Here is a 15,952-nt window from a genome sequence, read left to right as displayed (position 1 = left end):
GTGAAGAAAGTCATTTATAAAACGATACCTAGGAGATACGGCGGCAATATAATGAAAAAATCAATTGATTTTTGCAGTTGTGGCCGTATTGAATTATATCGGTTGTATTGTGGCAGTCGCCACAGTTGTATATATCGCCACATCTCTCTTGATGTTTGCAGTTGTGGCCGTATTGAACGTATTGAATTACATCGGTTGTATTGTGGCAGTGTATATTATCGCCATCTCTCCCAGTTATGGCCATATTGCATTTTCAAAACCTTCAAAAACCCTACAGTGAAATACCGAAGTAACTTACTTTATACTTATCCAAAACAATATTTTAGTTCAGGCTGTATTGCATTAGATGGACCATTATATAGGCAATATTTTACAGCCTTAACCCAAAATTCGAATTTTTTGCACTTGTGGCACAATTGAACTAGGTGTGCGATGTATAGTTCATATAATTAGCTACAATCTGTAAAAGTTTTTCAAGTTTCTTCATTGTAAAAAACAAGAGAATTTAAGCATTTTCCGTTAAAATCGTTTTTTATTTAAACAATTAATTTTTTTTTATATGTTTATTAGGCAATCTGTTATAACATATAACAATAGGCACATTTTATCTGAGAAATAATGACATGAAGAGAGATTGTGACCAGCGCCACACATCTCTATAGAGATAATATTAAATTACTGTATTACATAAATATATTAACTTAGCTACTGTAACAATGTTAATGTCTGTGCGGTAAATCTAATGGTGTCTGTCTCTTTAACCGTTTTGTTTCCTGACTGTTGTCTAACAAATTAATTGCAAGCACATTCGCGTGGCTTTCAAGACGTACGATGTATGTTGCACTTAACTCCACTATCACTTCACTGACGGTTTTCGTTTCCAGATCATTGTAAATGTCCCTGTTAGTAACAAACCACGGAGCATCGATTATTGAACGTAACACCTTGGACTGGAATCTCTCAATTATGGATACATTCGACTTGGATGCTGTTCCCCAGAGCTGCAGACCATATGCCCATACTGATTTGAATATTGTGTTGTAGACTAGCAGTTTATTTCTTGTCGTGAGCTTAGACTTACGCCCTAGAAGCCAATAATACTTACTAAATTTTATGCCCAGTTGTTTCCGTTTGTTCCATATATGGGTTCTCCAGGTTAATCCCCTGTCCAAGTGCATGCCCAGATATTTTACAGAGGTAACTGAGGGAATTACCTTATTATTTATTGTTACCGTAGGTGATTCACTGTGACATTTTGTAAAAACAATATGGTTTGATTTTTGTTCATTCAATTTAATTCTCCAATTTTGTGCCCAAGTATTTATTTGATTTAATACTCTCTGGAGTTTTGCAGCAGCTTCGACGGGATTTTTGTGTACTGCTAGGATTGCAGTATCGTCTGCAAAGGTGGTGGTCGTTGTATCACGATTTGTGGGTAAGTCGGCTGTGTAAATCAGATACAGTTGTGGTCCCAGAACGCTTCCTTGCGGTACCCCTGATCTGATGGGATATAGTTTTGTATAGGTTGACTCAAACTTCACTCGAAAGTATCTTTCTGATAAATACGACTTAAGGAGTGTATATAGTTCCTCTGGTAAGTTCTTTTTCAGTTTATACAACAGTCCTTGATGCCAAACTTTATCAAAAGCCTGGCTAACGTCGAGGAATGCTGCTGAACAGTAACTTTTTTCTTCAAAGGTTTTATTTATAACGTTGACCACTCTGTGAACTTGTTCGACGGTACCATGCTCTTTTCTAAAGCCAAATTGGTGGTCGGGTATCATATTTCTGTCTGTTAGTATTTGTAGAAGTCTTTTTTCTATTATTTTTTCCATGATCTTAGACATTACTGGCATTAAACAATTTTAAAAACAATTAATAAGCAAAAAAATTTTTTATTGACTATTCGTGTATTGTTCCCGCGAATGCATATGTCTGCATTTTTAGTCATTTGCATTGAAGAAAATGCAGTCAAATTAACGTCCAAAGATTTGACCCAAACGATTGAACTAAAGAAGAGCTTTTAATTAATTAATACGACAAAACGAATTCTAATGTTAATTGTAGCACAAAACGTCTCTACCGGTGGTTTTTCTCAGACTACGATAAAAACACGAATTTTTTGAATTCGAGTTTTAGTAGAACTTTTGTTTCGTATCGTATTGAAATTTGACACGAATAAACGCCGATTTATGTAAACAAATATATGAGCGTTCAAAATTTGAAACTGTATTGTTTATTTATGAAGCATAATGTAAACATTTAACGTAAAAAGTGAAATTATGTATAGTTCATATCATTAGCTACAATCCGTAAAAGTTTCAAGTTTCTTCTTTGCAAAAAACAAGAGAATTTAAGAATTTTCCATTAAAATCGTTTTTTTTTATTTAAACAATTAATGAACATAAAAAAAATTTATCGACTATTCGTCTATTGTTCCCGCGAATGCATATGTCTGCAAATTTTCATTCATTTGCATTGAAGAAAAGTCAGCCAAATTAACGTCTAAGGGTTTAATGCAAACTATTGAAGTAAAGAAAAGCGTTTAAAAAAATATCAACAAGTAGAGACATTTTATAACTCAAGTCTACTAAAAGTTTTAATACAATCTAATGCAAGTGTTTTGTAAGAAGTATTTTATTTTCTGTAGGTACAGTTTGTACAGTTTCATCCAGTTCAATACAGTCTTCTGTTCGCTTCATCATTATAGGTCGACAGAAAGGCTTCTATACTTGATTCTTGATTTACGGTGTACCCCAGAAAACAAAACCAAAAAATCACTCATATCTTGTTTTAACCTTCCGATGACCAACCTTTTTTTGTTACACGGATGATCAAAGGGGGTCAAAAATGACCCCAAGTCAAAAATGACAATTGATAAAAAAATTAAGTTTATTGAAGAAACAAAATAATGTATTCGCAATTTTAATGTTAGTATTGTATCAATAAATGATAAATAAACATTAGTAAAACATATTTTATCGCCAACTGTCACTAAAGTCATTCATTATTGTACTCATTTGCCCTCATTTGCGGCAGTAAAGTAACACTTTATTGTACTGAAAGAAGAATTTTACTTTACCTGCCGCGATTAATCAAATTAATCGAGATTGAATGTAAGTGGTCGATGGCAGTAATCGAATGGCGAGTATTTGAGTGGACTTAAAATTTATTTACTTTAATTATTAAAAATATTGTACTCAATTTGCGATATTATCAATTAAATTTCTGTCAAAAAGTGAAATTCTTTAGTATTTTGTAATTATATTCATATAAAATAAATTAAAATTTTACCGATTTAGTAATTATTAAATATTGATAACTATCGATTAAAAATCGAAAGCGGCCATCTTGCAAGTTATCTGTCATCACTGTCATGAAATTATTATGACGTCTAAAATTTAAAAAAATCTTAAATTGTAAATTGCAAGTAAGTGTTAAAACCAATATCAAATTATGTTGGCAAATATTATTTTTCTACAACCACTATTCAAAGTGCACTTTTCTGCACGGTTTTATGTTAGCAAACTTGTTATTTTCTCACAGTATAAGATATTTGACATTAGTGTGCAGAAAAGTGACGTTTCTGTGCCGCAAAGTGACGTTTCTGTGCCGCAAAGTTCTTTTCTGCACAGTTGACTACCTCATTCTGAGTAACGTTATATTCTGTTTACATCCGTGGACTACCGCATTCTGAGTAACGTTATATTCTGTTTACATCCGTGGTTAAACTTTAGATAAATATATAACCTATAAGACAATTATTATATTTAACTATAGCATAGAAACTAAATTATGGATGTTACAACTGTTTTATTTTACAATTTTATTCTTATTAAACATTTTATAATTATCAAATAACCAATAAGGATTTAGCAACCTGTGCAAGAGACGTCGAATGAAGTAGGTTTTGTGTAAATCCGTGACTGCATAAATATAATGTCAATAATGTGTAATAATTGTTTAAATTTAAACAAATTAAGGCAGTGCATTAATTTTTTAACTGATTTCTGTGCAATTTATTTAGGTATAAGGAATTTAAATTGATTAGTAAGTAGTAAGAATTGATTAGTAGGTATTAATTAAATACAGTTTAAAATTTATCACATAGGTACCTATTATAATTAATCGTCGTTTGGAAATTGTGATTTTTATTTTTAGGAAAAACTGTGCTTGTAGAAAAAGTATAGTGTGAAACACGTGCAGAAAGGTAATTTCTCACTCGTTTGAATTGCGGCACTCGCTTGCGCTCGTACCGCAACTTTTCAAACTCGTGAGAAATTAGTACCTTTCTGCACTTGTTGCACAATATACTATTTATATCAATAAAACATATCTTAACCGATTGTCAGATATACCAGAACGAGAAGTAAACTCAACCTTCTCAGGGGCATATCTGAGCTTCTTAGAGACAATACAAATATTAACAATATCATACAGTTTTTAAGGGAAATAGGAATAAAAGACATTTAATTGTATCACAAATTTTTCAGGTATATTTTTTGTTAGTACATATGTATTTACTTAATATTACAATCTCTTTTTATTTTTAATATGTATTTTCAATTGTTGTCGTTTATAACCCCAGTGGTTCGGTCGACATTAAATTTAAAAAAATATATGTTGGCGATAAAATTTTGTATGCACCACGTCAATAAAGACTCTTTATCGAACTCGTCTGTTACTCGCCTCGCTCGCTCTTCTCGTAATATCAGACTCGTTTGATAAAGAGTTACTTTACTCACTTGGTACATAAATAACTATTAATTATACCTGAACAAAAACAGGAATAATCATTCTTACACACAATTCCACATAATAGACGGTATTTACTTAATATAAAATTGGAACATGGAAGGCCAAGGGAGTTCGTCTGTGATCCCAAATTCGGAAAATATATTTTTTTTTTTTTTCGTAAAATATAGGGAATTTTTTTATTACAAAATATTAGGGTATTTAGAATGATATTAAAGTCAAATAAAAATTAGTAATTGATGGATTCGACCGTTACTTGATGGAAGTTCATTTTATCTCACAATAAAACACCGAAAAACGTTTGTTTTTCTATACTTCCACAAAATTTATTACAACTATGTTATTACTACAGCTGTTTCGGCAAAGTGCCTTTCTCAAGTGATATATTTTACAATGTGTTTGCCTTTTTAAGTCTTTAACTGAAGAGGTTGAGGAGTGGGGAGCTGTTTGTCTCGAGTTGGTCATTCAGAATTATATCTGTATTTTTCAATTTATTAATTTCCATTGATTCTAAAAGTGATAGCTTAAGGCCTTTATTTTGAATATGTAGAATTTGAAACTCTTCATTGAAAGAATGATTATGATCTAGAAGGTGAAGTGCGTATGTAGAAGTGTCTGTTTTTCTATTGTTGAAAGCCCTTTTGTGTTCTGCTATCCGTTTGTCAAAAGTTCTGCCAGTTTGACCGATGTAAGTTTTCGGACAGTCACCACAAGTTAGTTTGTACACACCACTCTGTAGTTGCTTTCTCTTTCGGCTTTTATTGTTTTTAATATGTTTGCTTAAGTTGTTGTTAGTTCTGAAAGCTGGTGTTATTCCTTTCTTTTTTATGTATCTGGCTATTTTTGTTGTTATTTTGCCAGTATATGTGAGAGAGCAGAAGGTACTGGGTTCTTTCTGTGGTGGTGGATACACTAATTTCAAGGTTTTCTTATGGAGTTTTTGGTTTAAAATGTTGTTAACTGTTTGTTCGTTAACAACATTTTAAACCAAAAACTCCATAAGAAAGCCTTGAAATTAGTGTATCCACCACCACAGAAAGAACCCAGTACCTTCTGCTCTCTCACATATACTGGCAAAATAACAACAAAAATAGCCAGATATATAAAAAAGAAAGGAATAACACCAGCTTTCAGAACTAACAACAACTTAAGCAAACATATTAAAAACAATAAAAGCCGAAAGAGAAAGCAACTACAGAGTGGTGTGTACAAACTAACTTGTGGTGACTGTCCGAAAATTTACATCGGTCAAACTGGCAGAACTTTTGACAAACGGATAGCAGAACACAAAAGGGCTTTCAACAATAGAAAAACAGACACTTCTACATACGCACTTCACCTTCTAGATCATAATCATTCTTTCAATGAAGGGTTTCAAATTCTACATATTCAAAATAAAGGCCTTAAGCTATCACTTTTAGAATCAATGGAAATTAATAAATTGAAAAATACAGATATAATTCTGAATGACCAACTCGAGACAAACAGCTCCCCACTCCTCAACCTCTTCAGTTAAAGACTTAAAAAGGCAAACACATTGTAAAATATATCACTTGAGAAAGGCACTTTACCGAAACAGCTGTAGTAATAACATAGTTGTAATAAATTTTGTGGAAGTATAGAAAAACAAACGTTTTTCAGTGTTTTATTGTGAGAAAAACTAGTAAGTTTAAAATTGAAAATATTTCTGAATTTGTTAAATAAAAAAATACATTGGGGTCAAAATTCACCCCCCTTGGTCATCCGAAGGTTAATCGATACAATATACATAGTGCTCCAACAATATAGTAAAAAGTTTACCACGGGAACCTGCTTATTTGAAACCAAAAGGCATTCCTAAATATTGACAAAGCACCTGTACATTGTACAGTCATTTGGAAATGGCTTTTTTTTTCAAATGGGAGAAACAAGTAGAATTGAAAAGACTGATATGTTTTTTGTATACATTTCTGGCAAATAAAAGAATGGGAATGGGAAAGAATTATATTTTTTAAGTGTGAAAAATTACTTTAAATTCCCAGCTGAGCTCTTTCGGCGAACAAAGCCACCATCAGAGCTATGGTCAAAATTTTAAGGTCTCACTATAAAGAGAGAGTGGGTTTCCATTTTGAATGGCCAGAAAAAGTTCTTATTTTTTATAATAAAAAACTTCCTTGTTGGTTGAAGATTTTAATTGTAAAAATTAAATATGTCGTCCAAAGGAACTTGATAGTGTATAATTACAAAAACATTCAGGACATCAAACAGGACTTTCACAAAACACGTTACATTCATTTGATCATGGTAAGTTTTTTTTTATAAACCTACCATCTGAACCGGCAGAGTGTAGACGGTACAATGCCGGTTCAGATAAAAAACTTACCATGATCAAATTATTGTAACGTGTTTTGTGAAAGTCCTGTGTGATGTCCTGGATTAGTTCAGAGAAATAAGGAAAAAAAATATCCTGTTAATGACACAACCCCCTCCAGGCCGAAACCAAATTTTTTGAGTAATATGGACATTGGACATCTATAATAATAACCAGTATGTTTCCTGCAGACGATTTTAATTATATACATAGTTATAAACAAATGAAGATCAAAAACGGTAAATTTTCGCTTTTTTCGTCTATTACCGAAAAGTTAAGCATTTTAAACAAATTTTGAGAGTAATAAACTCATAAATCGTATAAAAAAACTTCAATGAATATGTCTATCCTTATTGGTTGCTTAAAAAAGTGCAAAATAGATCATAAATTTTGAGTTTTTATAAATATTCATAACTTATGTAAAAATTAACTTAAAACCTGCTTATTACACGGAATGCTGAGACTTTTGGTGCTTAAATCATACCCTAAATTTCAAAGCAATTGGTCAAATAGTTTAAAGTTATTTAATTTGTTTATCCCAAATTAATTTTTTTTGCAACACTCTAAGTCAGAAAATGTATAGATAGTTTATGAAAGAAGAAGATTTACATATTAATTTAATTTAAAAAAATGACAAAAAATAATTCTAAATATTGCAAAATTATTTTGCAAGAACATGTAAATTAAAAAAAGGGGGGCTAACTTCGTCCCTAATTGTCCTAGGACAATTGTTTTTCTTTCTAAATGTGTATAAAAATTCTGTCTTTCTAAATATGAAAAATAATTTTTCTACGAGTAACGGTTAAAAAGTTATTCTAATTGTTTATAAGTAAGCAAAAAATCGACATGATTTTGCAAAATAATTTTTACACTGTTTAAAATTACTTTTTGTCATTTTTTTTTTAATTAAGTTAATAGTATAAATGTTTTTCTTTCATAAACTGTCCGAAGTATTACTGTAACCTCATAATTTTCTGACCTTATAGTGTTGCCGAAAAATTAATTTGGGATGAAAAAATTAAATAACTTTTAAACTATTTGATCAATTGCTTTGAAATTTAAAATATAATTTCAGCACAAGAAGTCTCAGCATTCCGTGTAATAAGAAGGTTCTAACTTAATTTTTACATAAGTTATGAACATTTATAAAATCTTAAAATTTATGATTTATTTTGCAATTTTCTAAGCAACAAATTAGGATAGACATATTCAGCGAACGCCATATTGAAGTTTTTTATATGATTTATCAGTTTCTTATTCTCTTTGTTTAGAATGCTTCACTTTTTAGTAGTATACGAAAAAATCGCAAATTTACCGTTTTTTGATTTTTATTTGTTTATAACTATGTATATCATCAAAATCGGCTGCAGGAAACATATAGGTTATTAATATAGATGTCCATAGTCCATACTACTCAAAAAATTTGGTTTCGGCCTGGAGGGGGGTGTGTCACGAGAAAAATCTTATTTCTCTGGACTAGATGTTTTTTGTAATTATACAAATATATTTGTAATTAAGTTCCTTTTGACTACATATTTAATTTTTACAATTAAAATCTTTAACCAACAAGAAAGTTTTTATTATAAAAAAAACAAGAACTTTTTCTGGCCATTCAAGATGGAAACCCACTCTCTCTTTTTAGTGGTACTTTAAAATTTTGACCATAGCTCTGATGATGGCTTTGTAAGCCGAAAGCGCTCAGCTGGGAATTTAAAATAATTTTTCACACTTAAAAAATGCAATTCTTTCCCATTCTTTCATTTACAAATAGAATTATTTAAAAACCACTCGTCCGATCTGACCTATAATCTTTTTTACTTAATATATAGTAACTACATCAAAACTCACATTGTGAAATGTATTTTAAATAGTTCTATTGTTTATTTTAATAGTCATAAACAATTGAAAAAATGCTTACTTTTGTTTAATTTGCCATAACTTTTTTGTTTATATACAATTTTTAATTTATAAAATATCATTTTAGTAGGGGAGCGAAGTATGCTAAATGTGCAGTCACTCGAGCGCTTTGGGGACCTATTGGGTTGTAAAGAGTAGGTCCTAAAACCAAAATAAGTTAAGTACAGTTTTCCATTTTAGTGGGGACTTTCCATTTTTAATTTAAGTTTCCATTTCCAACAATCGTTTTTTCTGATTATAGCGCCATCTATCCCTAATTTGAAAAAATGTTTCGAATAAAAGTTGCTTATTTTTACGTAAAGAATCCAAATCTGGAATAAAAATTTGGGGCTCCTATTTAAGATTTTAAAGTAACCCCCACCCCAATTCCGTGGGGGGTCGTGTTTGGTACCATTCGATAGATTTTTCAAAAATATTGATTAAGTGTATTTTGCAGTTTTTCGATCTAATGTTTATTTTGCGAAATATCGCGGGATTTGTATTTAAAATTTTAAATTTACCCCCCACCCCTCTCCGTGGGGGTCATGTTTGGTATAATTCGATAGATTTTTGAAAAATATTGAACACTTATTTTTTGGTTTTTCGGTCTAACGTTCATTTCGCGAATTATTCGCTTTTTTTGTGTAACTTTTTAACAGATATTTGAAATATACACTGTTTTGCATGTACTTAACTTACCTTATCTTAATCTGACAATTTTGAGTATTTTTAAGGATAGATTTTTTTCGGGCCCCCCTTAACGAACTCCCCTGTGTTAAGAGCTAATATATGGTAGAGGTATATCTGCAGGGCACCAGGTTTCTCCCCATATGATAATCTGACGCGCTCGGGTAGGTAACTCCAAAATCCCCGCTTGGGCTCCCCTACCATTTTAAAGAGCAAGTATTTTCAAGAAAGTCGTGTGTTGAAAGTTTCCATCTACAATGCATAGTTTTTCCACAATATTGAAATGAATAAAAAAAGTCGCTTTCAGTAAAAATTTCGATACCATCGAGATAGTCAGCCTTCTTCTACTTCTTACCAGATATTCCAGTTAAGAAATAGCAGCCTATTTTTCGTAGTAAATTTTAGATTTTCAAATGCTTTGTTTCCTGGGGTAGTGGATCAACCCGAGTAGGTGACCAACAGCTAATGATATATTCTGGGAATACGGATGTAAATGACAAACACGAAAAGGGAGTGGCAATACTGCTAGCCCAAAAGGGGAGAAAGGCTCTAGTAGAGTGGGAACCAGTGTCAGAAAGGATTATTTGGGCGAGACTGAAGGCAAGATATTATAACATAATAGTAATAAATGTATATGCTCCCACAAATAAAAACGACGAAAATGAGAAGGAAGAATTTTACGAGCAACTACAAACAACGTTTAATAAGATTAATAATAAATATAGAAGAGATATAAAAATAGTAATCGGAGACTTTAATGCAAAAATAGGAAATGATAATAAAGGACATGAACATGTGATGGGAAAGGAGGGAATCGGAGAGAGAAACGACAATGGAAATCGATTAATCGAATTTTGTGAGCAAAATGAACTTTTAATAGGAGGAAGCATCTTTAAACATAAGCGGATACATAAGGAAACATGGAAATCACCGGGAGGGAGATACAAGAATCAAATAGACCATATAATAATTGAATATAAATGGAGAAGCTGGCTGCAAGATGTCAGGAGCTTAAGAGGTGCTGATGTGGGATCAGACCACATGCTAATCAAAGCGAGACTAAAAATGAAATTAGCCACAGATAAAAACCAAAAAATCAGCAGAAGGAACAAGTACAACGTTGATGCCCTAAAACAAGAATGTATAAGAAATAAATTCAGTGAGAAACTGGCAATTAACCGAACAGTATCACAACAAACTGGAGAGTCAGTCGAAGAAACATGGAAATATTTTAAAGAAGTGATGATGAATACAGCAAAAGAAACAATCGGATTAAAAAGAAGACAAAATAAAAAATGGATTACCAAAGACACTCTACTACTGATAGAAGAAAGAAAAAAGATCAAAGAAGAAATTCTACAAAAGGAAGGATCGGAAGAAGAGAGGGCACTTGAAAGGAAATACAAGGCAAAAAATGCAGAAGTAAAAAAACAAGCCAGAAAAGATAAAAGAAACTATATAAATGAGATGCTAAATATATCAGAAGAAGCAGCGAAAGAAAACGACTTACGAACACAATATACAATCATACGAAACTTAACAGGAAAAGCACAACGAAATATACGAGAAGTAAAGGATAAACAAGGAAATAGAATAAAAAATGAGAAAGAAATAATACAAAGATGGAAGGAATACTTCGAAGAGATATATGCTAAGCATGAAATAACTCAAATCATAGAAGATGAAGTAGAATCACCAGAGCTAGAAGTGAATATTGGAGAAATTACAATGGAAGAAATTGGAAACACCCTAAAACTACTAAAAAATGGCAAAGCCGCAGGAATCGACAATATACCCATTGACATAATAAAAGCAGACACCAAGCAGTCAGTAGAGATGCTACATTCACTTTTGAATAAAATATGGACGGACGAAGAATTGCCAAAGGAGTGGAAAGAGGGATTGATTATAAAAATACCCAAAAAAGGAGACCTGAGCAAATGCAACAATTGGCGTGCAATAACACTACTAAGTGCCACATCCAAAGTGCTGACCAAAATCATTTTGGAAAGATTGAAGCCGGAACTAGATAAAAAACTGAGAAACAACCAAGCAGGCTTCCGTTCCAACCATTCCACTATTGATCACATTTGCACCCTTAGAATTATCTTGGAACAAACAAATGAATGGAATAAAGATATAGATGTGAGTTTTATCGACTTCGAAAAGGCCTTTGACCGTGTAAATAGGGCACAGATGTGGAAAATCCTTAGATTATATGGGATACCACAAAAAATCATAAACTTTATTAAACTCTTCTACGAAGGATACAAAGCCAAACTAGAACATTCAGGTGAAGTAACAGAAGAAATATCCATAGAAAGTGGAGTCAAACAGGGTTGTGTACTATCCCCTACCCTATTTCTTATTATGATAGATTGGGTAATGAGGAAAGTAATCGACGATCGAACAGGCATCAGGTGGAACCTTTTCAAACAGCTAGAAGATCTCGAATTTGCAGATGACATCTGCCTTATAACTGAACACCGAAATCATATGCAAGCAAAAATTGACAAATTGGCACAGTACTCCGACACGATCGGGCTTCGAATAAACACAGAAAAAACTAAACTTCTAAAAAATAATAACCATCCAAATAATAAAATATTGATAAACGGTAAAGAAGTAGAAGAGGTAGACAAGTTCACATATCTGGGATCTGTCATGGAAAGGAGCGGGGGGTGTAAAAAGGATATACAGACGAGAATAACAAAGGCGCAACACGCATTCAACGCTTTAAATAAAATTTGGCAAACAAACGAAATATCGGAAACAACAAAAATTAAAATCTTTAACAGTTGCATTAAAAGTATACTGCTCTATGGAGCAGAAACATGGAAACAGGACGAAAATACAACTAAAAAACTACAAACATTTGTAAACAAATCTCTAAGAAAAATCCTGAAAATATACTGGCCAAATAAAATAACTAATACAGAACTATGGGAAAGGACAAAGCAAACTAACGTATCTACTACAGTCAAGGAAAAAAAATGGAAATGGATCGGCCACACTTTAAGGAAAGACCAAAGCAGCATAGCAAGACAAGCACTTGAATACCAACCAGAGTGGAAAAGAAAGAGGGGCAGACCAGACAACAGCTGGAAAAGAACAACAACGAGAGAACACGAAAAAATTGGACTAAGATGGGGCGAAGTCAAAAAGAGAGCAAAAGATAGAAGAGAGTGGAGGGAATTAGTTCACAATTTATCCAGAGAATAAAAACAAAAGAAGATGCGCTGTCCCGGCCAGACAGCAATCTTACACTTTTGGCCAAGAAACGCATAAGCGCCCAATACTCCACAAGGAGGGATGGAACGAGAGAGAGATGTTTTTTGTAATTATACAAATATATTTGTAATTAAGTTCCTTTTGACTACATATTTAATTTTTACAATTAAAATCTTTAACCAACAAGAAAGTTTTTATTATAAAAAAAACAAGAACTTTTTCTGGCCATTCAAGATGGAAACCCACTCTCTCTTTTTAGTGGTACTTTAAAATTTTGACCATAGCTCTGATGATGGCTTTGTAAGCCGAAAGCGCTCAGCTGGGAATTTAAAATAATTTTTCACACTTAAAAAATGCAATTCTTTCCCATTCTTTCATTTACAAATAGAATTATTTAAAAACCACTCGTCCGATCTGACCTATAATCTTTTTTACTTAATATAGTAACTACATCAAAACTCACATTGTGAAATGTATTTTAAATAGTTCTATTGTTTATTTTAATAGTCATAAACAATTGAAAAAATGCTTACTTTTGTTTAATTTGCCATAACTTTTTTGTTTATATACAATTTTTAATTTATAAAATATCATTTTAGTAGGGGAGCGAAGTATGCTAAATGTGCAGTCACTCGAGCGCTTTGGGGACCTATTGGGTTGTAAAGAGTAGGTCCTAAAACCAAAATAAGTTAAGTACAGTTTTCCATTTTAGTGGGGACTTTCCATTTTTAATTTAAGTTTCCATTTCCAACAATCGTTTTTTCTGATTATAGCGCCATCTATCCCTAATTTGAAAAAATGTTTCGAATAAAAGTTGCTTATTTTTACGTAAAGAATCCAAATCTGGAATAAAAATTTGGGGCTCCTATTTAAGATTTTAAAGTAACCCCCACCCCAATTCCGTGGGGGGTCGTGTTTGGTACCATTCGATAGATTTTTCAAAAATATTGATTAAGTGTATTTTGCAGTTTTTCGATCTAATGTTTATTTTGCGAAATATCGCGGGATTTGTATTTAAAATTTTAAATTTACCCCCCACCCCTCTCCGTGGGGGTCATGTTTGGTATAATTCGATAGATTTTTGAAAAATATTGAACACTTATTTTTTGGTTTTTCGGTCTAACGTTCATTTCGCGAATTATTCGCTTTTTTTGTGTAACTTTTTAACAGATATTTGAAATATACACTGTTTTGCATGTACTTAACTTACCTTATCTTAATCTGACAATTTTGAGTATTTTTAAGGATAGATTTTTTTCGGGCCCCCCTTAACGAACTCCCCTGTGTTAAGAGCTAATATATGGTAGAGGTATATCTGCAGGGCACCAGGTTTCTCCCCATATGATAATCTGACGCGCTCGGGTAGGTAACTCCAAAATCCCCGCTTGGGCTCCCCTACCATTTTAAAGAGCAAGTATTTTCAAGAAAGTCGTGTGTTGAAAGTTTCCATCTACAATGCATAGTTTTTCCACAATATTGAAATGAATAAAAAAAGTCGCTTTCAGTAAAAATTTCGATACCATCGAGATAGTCAGCCTTCTTCTACTTCTTACCAGATATTCCAGTTAAGAAATAGCAGCCTATTTTTCGTAGTAAATTTTAGATTTTCAAATGCTTTGTTTCCTGGGGTAGTGGGATTTATAAGAACTGACCTCTTCATAGTTTTGTATATAATAATAACTTCAGAGTTTATAAAAATAATATGACCACCGCGGCAAACCTCGAATACAATACAAGATAAATTAATTGCATGCCTCAGTGGTGGTAAAATCATCAATCAGCCAATCACGTCTACTGCTGGACATAGGCTTCCTTTCCAATGTTCTCTACACTGGGCCGTTTGTAACCAGTTCAATTTTCACTTTCTAACTCTACAAAATCAAAAGCCTTCTTGTAATTGGCAAATACAAGGACCGGTGGTATGTTTTATGGTATGCAAATGGTCATTTGTGCCATATTCAGGGCCATTCCTGCCCTGACTGTCTATCCTTAGGATGATAGAAATCAAGTTTATGTCTTAGTCTCTTCGCTTCCATTTTCTTAAAGAGTTTGTACATATGCGTCAAGAGGCTGATGGATTTATAATTTTCTAATTTAGTAATATTCAGCTTCATCAGTCTCTCTCGATCCACTGCTGGACATAGACATCCCCTGTTTGTCTCCAAAGTGTTCTATCTTCTGCTTTCTGTATCCAGTTTTTTGTTGTCCTTCGTAAGTCATCTTGCCATCGTATTGGTGGTCTTCCTCTGCTACGTTTATCGGCTTTTGATCTCCATTCAACTAGTTTGCGAGTCCATCTTCCGTCCTTCATTCTGGCAGCGTGTCCAGTAACTTAAAATAGAAATTGGCTGGACACGTTGGACACGTGAGTAATATTATTTTAATGTTATTATTTGATTTTATTGCTAATTTACTATCACTGCATTGTTCCAGTCTTTTGGAATCGTGCTCTCATATATGTATTTATTAAACAGTTTGTTTACTGATTTTAGTCCGTCATCACCAGGCAATCCATGGTTCTTCATTTCCTGTAAAGCTGATCTTACTTCTGATACTATAATGAGTAAAAGTACTTCAGATCCCTGATTTGTGAAAGTTCTTACTCGTGTCGGAAAATTGTCTTGTGTTATTTGGCTGGTATAGAGTTCTTAATATAGCCGGATTTATTCTCAGCCTTTGCCACTGCCGCTGCCGTTGACGGAAATATTGCCCGAAATATAATATCAACGCGAGTGAGGTGTTTACATCAGTTCCTCACCAATGTCCCGACAACTCATTACCGAACGATTCACAAGAAAGGAATGTGACAACAACATCGTCTTGCTCCCTTACTCACTTGCCGCTTTGCCGGCGGCGAAGCCGCCTTTGACTTCTCTCCTTTGACTTCCGTCACTAGAACCGACTTTTTGGGTATGTAGGTGCAATGGCAGTAGCATGACGAGGAGCAGCGCGAGTGAGCTATTTACACATTCACGTTGCCCACTTCCCTGTCCAATTCCCTGTCGAACAGGGCTGAGTATAAATCCGGTATAA

At 33.0% G+C, this 15,952-nt stretch overlaps 2 protein-coding genes across 2 annotated transcripts in view; one reads left to right on the top strand and one right to left on the bottom strand.

Annotated features, from left to right (window-relative positions):
• Positions 1-15,952, bottom strand: part of LOC114332197 (advillin) — a 235,697-nt gene that overhangs the window by 100,826 nt on the left and 118,919 nt on the right. The window lies entirely within an intron of this gene.
• LOC114332198 (tetraspanin-6-like) overlaps positions 1-15,952 on the top strand; it is a 54,140-nt gene that overhangs the window by 1,119 nt on the left and 37,069 nt on the right. The window lies entirely within an intron of this gene.

This window comes from Diabrotica virgifera, chromosome 6 (assembly GCF_917563875.1).
Source record: "Diabrotica virgifera virgifera chromosome 6, PGI_DIABVI_V3a".
NCBI lineage: Eukaryota > Metazoa > Arthropoda > Insecta > Coleoptera > Chrysomelidae > Diabrotica > Diabrotica virgifera.
This window is presented reverse-complemented; position numbering and strand designations above follow the sequence as displayed.